General features: G+C 36.8%; 1 pseudogene across 1 annotated transcript; it reads right to left on the bottom strand.

Annotated features, from left to right (window-relative positions):
- Positions 1-321: 321 nt before the first annotated feature.
- Positions 322-9,721, bottom strand: LOC143614021 (mitogen-activated protein kinase kinase kinase NPK1-like; annotated as a pseudogene). The gene is made up of 15 exons (XR_013150227.1): positions 9,446-9,721; positions 9,280-9,345; positions 9,100-9,210; positions 8,938-9,018; positions 8,771-8,848; positions 8,597-8,679; positions 4,856-4,937; positions 4,517-4,617; positions 3,898-3,937; positions 3,767-3,823; positions 3,631-3,680; positions 2,807-2,987; positions 1,810-2,019; positions 846-1,153; positions 322-649 (listed from the first exon to the last, which is right to left on the bottom strand). The product of XR_013150227.1 is annotated as a mitogen-activated protein kinase kinase kinase NPK1-like (transcript).
- Between the last annotated feature and the right edge of the window lie 2,403 nt (positions 9,722-12,124).

Raw genomic sequence — 12,124 nt, forward strand, 5'->3', positions numbered from 1 at the left:
TTTATATATGTTCAGTCATATAAGATATTTTGACCAAATATATGGGGTTGGAGTCAATTTAGGGTGATCTGCAGAAAGCCAAATAAGCCTTGAGAAGAGATATTGGAACATCATAATGCAATAAGTGTTATCCATTTATGTCTGATTGGATATAGTGATAGTAATCATTTGTCAGATAGTGATGATAGTAAAAGCACTTCAGGAAATGCTTTTTACTACAATGGTTCAATCATTTCATGGCATTCACTCGAGCTTCAAATTTTTGGGTCAAAAAAAGGCCCAAAATAACAAACTTAAGCGAAAATCTTTTTGCTAACAAATAATTAACTGATTTCTACAATTGGACTCAAAAAAGCATAGGCTTCATTATTGTACATTTGGGCTAAAATACTTGGGTCACATTCGAAACTAACAATGAAAATCCCTAAATCGGGTTGGTTTGGTTTTTCGGTTTTAATTACACGCAAAACCGAACCGAAAGTTCACTGTTGATTTTTGTTTGTGTTAGGTTTTATCAGTTCGGTTTTCTCAGTTAGGTTATTTTGGTTTTATGCACACCCAGCTCATATCAGAAATTATACCTCGTTTTCTCTCAAGCTCTTGATCAAGCTCCTCCTTCCACTTTCTTTGTACTTCAGAAAAGCTCACACTGCGAATACACATCTAACTTAAACACCCATAAACACAAATAACGTAGTAGTAGTAGTAGTAGCAGTAGTAGTAGTAGTAGTAGTAGTAGTAGTAATGGTAACAACAACAACAGTAAGAATAATAACTATAATTATAATTATAATAATAACACGTTAACGATAATGATAACAACAATAATGATATTGATAACTAACCTGGGACTGCATGCTTCTTGTTGAGTATCCGAGCTGTTAATATCATTACATTGTGGTGAAGAAAGGCTCATGGGACTATTACTATTATCTTCACCACTAGCATTAGACATGCGCCTACTTCCACTCCCGGGGCTTGCATTACTTACCACATCAGCAGCTGCTTTACTAAGCGGGGATTGGCTTTTGGGTGGCAGTTTCAAGTAATTTGGACTGCTTCCATTATCAACCTCACTCATTGAAGATGAAAGAACCACACTGTTGTAGAATTCTTCATATAAAGGCGTTTGAAGCCTTTTTAGTTCTAATGCCTGAATATACATCTTAAATAGAATTCAAATTAGTTACACAGATAGTCCATGTGATTTTGGTTTTAGTTCAAAGTTTGAACTATTACACTTTACTCCAATATTTTGCAGATTTTTGTAACAAAGATGGTCCACAAAAATGGATAGAGATTAAACTTTATCTGTTAAGTTGGCATAAAAATGGCAAGCCAGTTACATACCAAATTCCATTTATAGTTGAAACTTTTAGGTAGGAAATGGTTCGTGCGGGGGGAAACAGGTTCAAAGGGTTTGTGTCAAACGAGTAACTTTCCGTACAGATTAGGTTGGATTCACCATTAACCCCAACACTGTTGGTCCATTTTGAAAGGAAAACAAAAACTCTATAAATAATGTAATACATAGAAAAAAGAATGAAAGTAAAAGAGAAAATACATTTTTGGCAATGGACCACCGCTTAATGTATATATTGCTGATATATGATATACATTTATCCCAAATACAATAATATAGTACAGCAACATCAGAAATTAGTTAATGCGTCATTTAATAGTTATAAAAAAATTAAATAAAACAACTTAGAAGACTGTATGATTGAAAATTCAACCTATTTGAAAACCATAGTCAACTCATTCATAAGCAAATTCCAACTCTATGAAAAATTAACATTAGAACAGTACCTTTTCATCCAGAAAAGCTCTTATTTTAGATTCAGTAAGTTCATCTTCATCCTCAGAGAAAGATCGGGCTATTTGGAACGAACTACAGCTGCCAGGAGATATAATCATGGTACTGACAACTTCATCAGACTGCAGTTCACCATCCAAGGTTGTTTGTCCTTGCAGTTCAAATGTGTCATCAATAGACGGTTCTTCCATGGGGTTGAAACTCTAATTTAGCAAATGCATATGTAAACAAATTTAGTTCCTCACTATCCAATAGTAAAATGTAAATGTTAGAAAAAAAATGAAGAAATAGGAGAGTGCAGGGTCAGTTTTGGGCTCAAACCAAACCAAAATCTGAAAATTTAATTTTTGGGTTTTTAAAACAGTTCGTTTCAATTTTTTACATTTTCACAATGGGTTTGGTTCAGTTTCAGTTTTTTCAGTTTTGCCATTTAAGGGCTCAAACCAAACCAGACACTGAAAAATCATTTTTTCAGTTTTTGGGTTTCAAAAATGGTATTGGTTCGATTTCAGTTTTTTGGGTTTCAAAAAATGGTATTTGTTCGATTTCAGTTTTTTGGGTTTTAGCATTGAGTTCGGATTAGGGTTTAGGGCCATATAGAAAATTTTGGGGCAAAATAATGCTATAAAATAATTAACTCGAACTAAATTTTGTATTAATTTTGATTAACTAATCACACATTTGGGCATAAACTTTTTGGGCTATACCATTTATTACTCTTTTTTATGAATTAGTTAACATTCAAAAATTTTAAAAAAAAAAAAAAAACTATAATCCACAAATTCAATAACAAATATCGGTTTTTTCTGTTTTTACGGATTAGGTTTGGTTATAAAAGTCAGTTAGGTTTTTTAGGTCTTCATTACATACAAAACCGAACCAAGAAATCAGTATTTAGAAAAAAAGAAAACATAAAACCAAGACTTTGAATTTTGAGTTGGACTCAGTTATTTCGGTTGCATGCACATCCCTATGAACGAATATACCTACCTTAAACTCATTAAGCATTGAAACAGATTTCAACTTTACTCCTCCATCCTCTATAAAACCATTGCCATCTAGCAGACATCTGTCATTATTACTGTCTTCTGCTCCCGATTCTTTACAGTTTCCAGAATTTACAGTAGAGAAGTTTAGAGTACCCAAATTGCATACATCATGCGAATCACGGCTGTCAATAACAAAAAAAATATTAATGGTGCATGAAGTCATCATCATCATTACTTTCATAAGCAGACAACACATAATCTTATTTGCTCAGTACCAAATAAAAAAAGCAACAATTTCCCAAATCCTATTTGGGATATCAGAGTTCCAACATGTTTATCCAAAAACAATTTTGTCCAATCCTATATAATTTTTTTATATATGTTTAATCTTTTTTAAAGTTTAAGTGGGGCAAATGAAACATATATGTATCTCGGTCACTAATAAGTGATAGTTTTTCCCATTAACATGAAGTAGAAAGTAATAGTGAAAAAAAAATTCACTGGATAATAATCAAGTTTCATAACTGTTAAGTTTAAGTCAAAATGGCAACCAAGATTGGACAATCTAATGAAATTTCAAATTTGAGTGACTTTAGTGGAACAATTAGGAAGCTCAGTTACTATTGTATATAGTTACCCCTATTTCTAATCGATAGAGAAAAATGATAGAGTAGATTTTGCTCCACAAAGTTCATCATTTGGTCATCACTGAAAAAACCTTATTCATTGAGAAGTCAAACATGTGTACGCAGTCAAAACATTGCATTTACTTTGAGATGTATGTATTATGATAATAATGTAACATTGCTATATTATTATACTCACGAGTAATCCATAACGCTTGTGCATTTAGATGAAGGAGCTTCTGTACCTTCCTGGACACAATAAATTAACATGAAACGAGATGATGAATGGAAGATTATTAATAAAAATGCAGATAAAAAATGTGCTAATAACGAACCATTGTTGGAGTATCAACAACAGAATTTTGCTGAGATTTCCCTGTAACAAAAGGATGCTGCAACAGAAAATGTAAAAATATTGACATAAGCTAAGAAAACAAAAAATATTAAAAAATAAATGTAAAATCACCTGCAGCAAATCAGAAGCAGAAGGCCTCAACTCAGGTTCCCTGAAATATATAGAATTTGGTGTAACTAAAATGAAATGAAAAAAAAAGTAAGATAATTTAAAGTGTCGTCCTTTATGTATGAGGAAACTTGCAGATCCTGCCTTTTAACTTCAGTAAGTACAAAAACTGCCCTGAAGTTCACATGTTGTCACACTTTTCATCCTTACACTAATGGTGTTAGATATGTCTGTTGAATCCAGTCACGTGGATTGCGCATTAGGGGTATTTTTTTCATTAAAAAAGGTAGATGACCACAATAGCCTCATGTGCATTGCACGTGACTGGATTTAACAAACAAATCTAACGTCCATTAATGAAAAAGACGAAAAGTGTGAAAACATATGAACTTCAGGGACATGTTTTGCACTTATTGAAGTTAACACGATCTCCAAGTTACCCCATACCTAAAGAATAAAAACTGTAACTTACACAACAAGTAACAATAATAACACCTGAGTAAACTGAAAAAGAATAAATGTGCATACAATAACATTAAATATCTATACAGTAGAAATACTGACTTTGCTTCATCTTAAATAACTGAAATGTATGTAGTACAAAAAGGGTAAGCGCACGTACTAATGTAAGCACTTCAGCAGTAAATCCTGGGCCTCAAAAGAAAGCTGATCAGGAATAGGAGGATGAGACTTGGTGGTACCAATATAAAAAAGAGCCGCAACCTGATATAAAAATGACGCTTACACAGTATAAATAAGTGCTAAATGTGTTTAGATATAAAATTATAAATGTAATATCCATACTTTTTCAAATAAAGTGATTTAGAAAGTGAATATGTTTTGACCGACTTCAACCCATTTGGCTTGTTAAAGATAACAATGTCAATACCTCAACTCGACTCGTGTCTATAAAAACAGGTTGAAATCGGGAGAGAATTATAAAAGGTAATTTAAACAGTACCTCCTGATAGTGTTGGCTCCAAGGAGGCTTTCCTGTAGCCATTTCAATAATTGTACACCCAACACTCCAAATGTCAGCAGAACTAAAAAAACAACAGAAAAGATATTTATAGGTGTGATGCATAGAAGATGGCGAAAAAATAAACAATTTATAAGTGTTCTATAGAATAAAAATTTAGAGGTCCATGTTAATACTCAAAAAAATAAATAGACAAAGAGAATTAATGAGTTGAATTGTATCTGATTGTGGTGAAAGTGTATAAAGCTATAGACTGAAGTACAAAACTTTGGAGCATAAAGTTAGCAGTAATGATCACTATTTTAACATAAATAACCAGAAGTAGAACATAAGATCTCCTGAATTGTGGATAAATTAATATTGACATTATTTTAATTTGTTTCCTTTCCACCTTCTGATTCTGAAAAACTGTTTTTTACTTAACCTTTGGGGTCTTAGACCACCTCAACTCCTCGTGAAAGATGATCTAGCCTAACTTGTACTATGCTTACTTAAAATTTAATTTGATTTTTGTAGAATATCAACAATACATATGTGTTATGCATATATGCATGTGTACATGCATTATATGTGTATGTTTGTACATACGTATATATAACTATAGATATATACATGTATATAGTATACTCTTCTATGTAGATCCCCTATAAAGATGAATCTTGTTACACTTGAGTTTTATTTTTATTTTTTCTGGTTGTTTGGACTTTCTTTTTTCTTGAGTAGGCTTTAGAGTATGTATAGTTTGTGTAGTATGGTGGTGATAATTCAGACTATCGACCATTTCTTACACAAATTACTATTGTTTACTTGTTTCATGATCTGCATTTCTGCACAATAATTTTAGTTGTGTGAAGTGTTATTACTTTCACAGTTCTAATATTAATTGGACGATTTTAGCTATTAATCATATGATTTTTTAATTGAATTTAGGAAATAGTATTCACTTTATATGCCTATTGTATATTTTTAGTTACTGGGCTTCCTTCATCTTGAGTGTGCTTTTTTCGCGCCTATGCAACGGTGCAACTTTCCCCACTATGTGTATGTAACTATGTATATATCAATCAATCAATCATGCCCAGTAAAATCCCACCGACAGCAAAGCTATAAGTAGGGTCTGGGGAGGGTGGGATGTAGGCACACCGTACCTCCATCCAAAGGAATGAAGAGGTGGCTTCCAGAGAGACCCTCGGCTCTAAGTACATGTGTATGAAGCAAAATAAAGGAAATCAAAGTTTAACAGTTATATACAAACTACTACTAATTATAATAATATTAATAATAAGATCACAGTTTAACAGCTATATAAAAGCTAATAATAATAGTAATAATATATGTAAGGGAAATACCATTATGGTATGCGACCTAAATAAGTTAAGTCTAAGCCCTAAAGTATTCAATTCTCTCTAAAAATCCTTAACTTTAATTCTACTTCTCCACGAATTCCTATCCTCAACCATGTCCTCGGAGAGGTTTCGGTCTATCAAATCATGCCTAATCCTCTCATCCCAAGTCAATTTCGGTCGTCCTCTACCCCTCCTCCCCTCTATAGTAATGTTTTCTACAGATCTAACAGGATTCGTCGTCTGTATTCTCTTTACATGTCCAAACCATCTCAATCTCCACTCTCTTATCTTGTCTGCTATGTTCGCCACCCCTAATCTCTCGCGAAACACAACGTTTCTTATTCGGTCTAGCCTTGTGTGCCCACACATCCAACGTAGCATTCTCATTTCTGCTACCTCCATCTTCCGCACTTGTGCCTTCTTGATGGCCCAACACTCTGTTCCATATAGCATTGCAGGTCTAACTGCCACCCTATAGAATTTTCCCTTTAGTTTAGTCGGGAAACTCTTGTCGCACAATATACCTGTGGCTGCTTTCCATCTACACCATCCTACCTGAACTCGGTGGGTCACATCACTGTCTAATTCCCCATCGCTCTGTACAAATGATCCTAAATACTTGAACTTCGTTACCTGCGGGACCACCTGCCCTTCAATTGTGATCTGTGCGTCTTCATTGTCGTTTATCCCACCAAAATCACAGTGGAGGTACTCCGTCTTAGATCGACTAATCTTTAAACCTTTTGTCTCTAAGGTTGTTCGCCACTCCTCAAGCCTCATGTTTAGATCTTGTTTTTTCTCAGCAAGTAACACAATATCGTCTGCGAACATCATGCACCACGGGAGAGTCCCCTGAATCGACTTTGACAACTCATCCAAGACTACTGCAAAAAGAAACGGGCTCAACACTGACCCCTGGTGAAGACCTACCTCTACAGGAAAGAAATCAGTATCCCCCACTGGCGCACGGACACTTGTTTCACTCCTGGTATACATATCCATAATTATCTCTATGTATTTCCTGGGCACTCTTCTACCCTCCAAGCACTCCCAGAGCACCTGTCGTGGCACACTGTCGTAGGCCTTTTCTAGGTCAATAAACACCATATGTAGATCACGCTTCTTCTCCCTATACTTTTCCATTAATCTTCTTAGAAGGTGTATTGCCTCTGTGGTGGAACGCCCCGGCATGAAGCCAAATTGGTTGACCGTAACCTGAGTTTCTCGTCTAAGTCTACCCTCAATCACTCTTTCCCATAGCTTCATAGTATGACTTAGTAGTTTGATTCCTCGGTAGTTACCACAACATTGGGCGTCTCCTTTGTTCTTATAGATAGGAACTACAACGCTACTCCTCCACTGGCCTGGCATCTTACCTGATTTAAGAATACTATTGAACAGAGTAGTTAACCACATGACTCTTTCCTCCCCAGACACTTCCACACCTCGATGGGTATGTTGTCTGGGCCAACCGCCTTAGACCTTCCCATCCTCCTATGTGCATCCTTCACCTCTTCTCGTGTGATCCGTCGGCAGTAGCAGTTATTCGATTGTTGTCGTTGAAAGTTTGTGTTGTCATGTTCTTCTTGGAAAGCTCTCCCATTGTTAAAAAGATTGTGGAAGTAGGTTTGCCATCTTAGCTTGATGTCCTGCTCCTTGACCAGTACATGCCCATCTGTATCCTTTATGAACTTCACCGGTCCTAGATCTTGCCTTCTACGCTCCCTGGCTTTGGCAATCTTAAACATAGCAAGTTCCCCCTCTTTTGTTTCTAGACTTTCATACATCCGTTTAAAGGCCGCCTTCTTTGCTTCCGCCACCGCCTTCTTCGCCTCTATCTTGGCCATTTTGTAGTTGTCCCTCAATTCCACTCGCTCCTCCTCATTCGTGCACCTCATTAGCTCCCTAAAACATCCTTGTTTGTCCCTTATCTTGTCTTGCACTGCGTCATTCCACCACCAAGACTCCTTATGCCCACTTGTCTTTCCTGTTGTGACCCCGAGAGTCTCCTTTGCTACTTGGATGATCTTTGTCTCCATAGCTTCCCATATATGAGTTGAGTCCCCATTTAGTCGAGCCCGCGTATGCAGCATGAGTTTATCCTTAAACAGTAGGAGATTTTCGTCCTTCAAATTTCCCCATCGAATTCTCGGTGTACCTTTCTTCTCTCGAACAGTCAGCTTATTTCTGAAGGCTATATCTGTCACTAGTAGTCGATGTTGAGTCACAACTACCTCCCCATGTATGACTTTGCAGTCCTTCCACCAACGTCGGTCTCCTTGCCTCATCAAAAGGTAGTCAATTTGCGTGTTGCGTCCGCCACTGCTAAAAGTGATTAAATGAGAATGTATATATCTCTATACTTGACTGTACTTACAAGCTATGGCCAGTCTGGAGAATAACTTCAGGAGCCATCCAATACGGTGTCCCCTTCATTGACTTTGCCCCTGAACCATTAGCCTGACGAAAACATAGTTTTCAATCACATAGCCTACTAAACAATGAAAATATATCTATAATTAAATAAGTGTGAGACAGGTGGTGAGCTTACCAGCTCAACAACTTGCTTTGATGCACCAAAATCTGCTAGTTTGATGCAACCTTTATTGTCAACCAAAATGTTTGCCCCCTGAACACGAAAAGATATCATACCATTACTGATTACACTATGATGTAACGTAATGTAACAAAAAGAATAAACAAAACAGAAATATGCACTGTAATGTCTCTATGCATAATGCCATTCTTGTGCAAATAATCAAGACCCAATAATAGTTGTTTGGTGTACATTCTTATAACCTGGTTGTAAAAAAAAACAAAAAAATAAACAAAGAAATAATGTATGGTATAATAAAAGAAGTAAAAGTGAAATTTACATACTGCCTCAGGAAATGGTCCAAATTTCCCTAAAAGAGAAGAAATTGATCCTCCAGGAACAAACTCCAGAAGAATATTTAAAGTTTCATCTTCTCGTACGGTTCCAAGATACCTCTAAAGTAACAATGTTTAAAAATAAATAAGCATAATAATTTGTTAACAGGTAGATGGAATTGCACTTACAACAATGTTTGGATGAGAAAGATTCTTGAGAAGCTTGACTTCTTCTTCAAGTTCCCGAATGTGAACCTAGTTGAAAAATTCAAAATCTAATAACTTAAGAATAATAATAATAATAATAATAATAATAATAATAATGTGAAGAAGTGAGAGAAGAAAGAAAAGAAACCTGAGTGTTGTCTTTGAAAGCGGTGTTAGCAGCAATTGAGACCTGTTTAACAGCAAGCAGCTCTCCAGAATCTAGATTCATGCCCATATAGACCTGACCGAAGGCCCCGCAGCCGATCAGCTCACCTCTTCGCCAGCGAATAACAACTTGGTCGGGCTTGGGGAGGAGAAGTCGACTGAAAACCCTGGACTTGATCTTATCCACTAGACTTCCGCCATCGCCTTCCGGTGAACGGAAAACCAGAGATCGCCGGAAGGATCCCAGCATCTCATTCATTCAACTCAATTTTTATTATTAGGGTTTCACTCACAACATGGGATGGTGGCAAGGAGGGAAAGAGGATACTAGTTTCCTTTTTCAAATATTATTATTAAAAACTTGCTGACGGACTAATTCACTACTGGTTTTCATCTTAGTGGATCTTACTTTCATCTATTTTTTCTTTTTAATTTTAATTAGCTTAGTGCATTCACATCTCATTTCATATATTTTTCTTATAATTTAACTAAAAAACATTATTTCATCAATTTATTTATCATTTCTCAAAATTCTTCCACATTTTATTCCCTATTCATATCCATAAATTAATTCTTTATTATTTTTTTCTCTTTTGACTTATTATATAGTAAACTAGGGTATATATCCGCGTAACACGCAGGTGGAATAACATGTCACTAAACATAATAAATTTGTATAACAAATTCAAGCACACAAAACTTCTTCAACTTTCGGATCAAAACGTTAATCATTTACAATGTCTAGATATTAAAAGTTTAAAGTTACAATAAGTTAGTGTACACCAAACCACAAAAAAACATCAACAAAAAGATCTAAACATATTCTTTCATATTAAATGTGACACCCGGTAATTTCCCAATCCTATAAACTAAGTAATCAACCTAATAATTAGGTGATTGTAAATATTAAGCGCGCTATGTTAGAATCAGCGCGGGGATTTGTTATATGCGCCGTGCGCGAGCGCGCCATGTTAGTCAGCGCGGGCATGTTATGTGCGCCCTGCGCGAGCGCACCATGTTAAGAACCTGCGTGGGCATATGTTATATGCGCCGTGCGCGAGTGTATTGGTTTTATGTATCCATAACTTAATGTTGTCTATTGGGTTGACCGTCTCGCATGATGCTAAGGCGGGTGCATCCCAAATCGTTTATGCGCGTGCGGAAGGGGAACTAACCTCCCCGCATGGCGGGAACATTGAGAGCTAGTTTGTCTGAAGCTCCAAGATGGAATTGACTTCAACATGACTGATCACTATGTTGAAATACCAAGACCACCTGGAGAATCTACAAATGAAACTCAATGTCCCTGACTGCGAGAAGGTTACGTACCTACCCGCAGCAAAGAAATGTCCTTCACGCAGAAAGCTATGCGCACAAAGTGATACGCGCAGAACACTTAGTCTATTCTCCAGATGTAAGGAGATTACTCCCGCCCAAAAGGAAACAGTAGCGTGTTTCAGAGATTTTTCCACTTTTTACTGTACACTGACAAAAGTACCTGAAAAAGCACACTGTAACATGAAAAGTCAACTGTCAGCCACCCTACTCCCACCAACCACAGACCTGCATGTCCTGTCCAAATCAAATCAAAATCTTTTATCCACTACTCCACTTTTAAATAAATAATAATAATTTCCATACTTTATCATCATTACACCTAGATATGAAAAGATTACAATCCCCTAAAGCAAGGGATTGTGTTCCCTTGAGTTTGCCTATAAATATGTAACCTAAATTATCACCCAAAACACACTTCAAACTTCTCTCTTAAGAACTGCAAACTTGCACTAATCATCTCCCAAGCATCCGTTGTTTTCATTCCCGATCCTGTTACTAGGTAAGCCGAGAATATAACCTTGAGATCTACTTTCCAACCCTTATATTCTCCTATTTCTTGATCTTAATATATATACTTCTTGTTATTTAATCGTATTCTAGACCTTCAATTCCGAGGCCAACACCAAGAAAACCCGAATCTCGATTAATCCCTTAACAAGAACCACAGTGAGTCTCACAGCCCCTATTTTCACTGTTTTCACTACTTTTAAACTGTTTTCGGGGCGAGGGACACGTACTTAAATAATGTTTTATCATGGTATACTTACAAGCTATGCAAGCGATTATGTGTTTAAATTATGTTTCATGATGAGCAATGCGAACGGTTATCTATGGTTTTCGATGTATGTGCGCTAGAATTCGAGTAAGTGATCACTTTACCATTGGAACTCGAAGGGTAGGGACTGCTGGTTTGATCCACCCACTCGTAGGGGTCGCACCTCTTTGCATGGACGAGTGCCTAGTATGGTCATGGGGCAGTACTATGGGTTTGAGCCCGCTCGTAGGGGTCGCGCCTCTTTGTATGGACGAGCGCCTTGTTTTCCGGCACAACGTCCGCGCGTAACCCGCGGGACGGAATTATTGTTTACCTCGTAGGGGCAGCGCCTCTTTGCATAGACGAGCACGGTTTTTCAGAAATGTCCACGCGTAACCCGCGGGACGGCATTACATTATTTAGCTCGTAGTGGCAGCGCCACTTTGCATGGACGAGCACGTTTTCCAGAAACGTTCGCGCGTAACCCGCGGGACGGTATTACTTATTTCGCTCGTAGTGGCAGCGCCACTTACACAGACGAGCACGGTTCCCAGTAATGTTCGCGCGTAG

The sequence above is a fragment of the Bidens hawaiensis genome, unplaced genomic scaffold (genome assembly GCF_021521415.1).
Source record: "Bidens hawaiensis isolate Kalapana, Puna unplaced genomic scaffold, B.hawaiensis_p1.1 tig00038676_1, whole genome shotgun sequence".
NCBI classification, from domain to species: Eukaryota; Viridiplantae; Streptophyta; class Magnoliopsida; order Asterales; family Asteraceae; genus Bidens; species Bidens hawaiensis.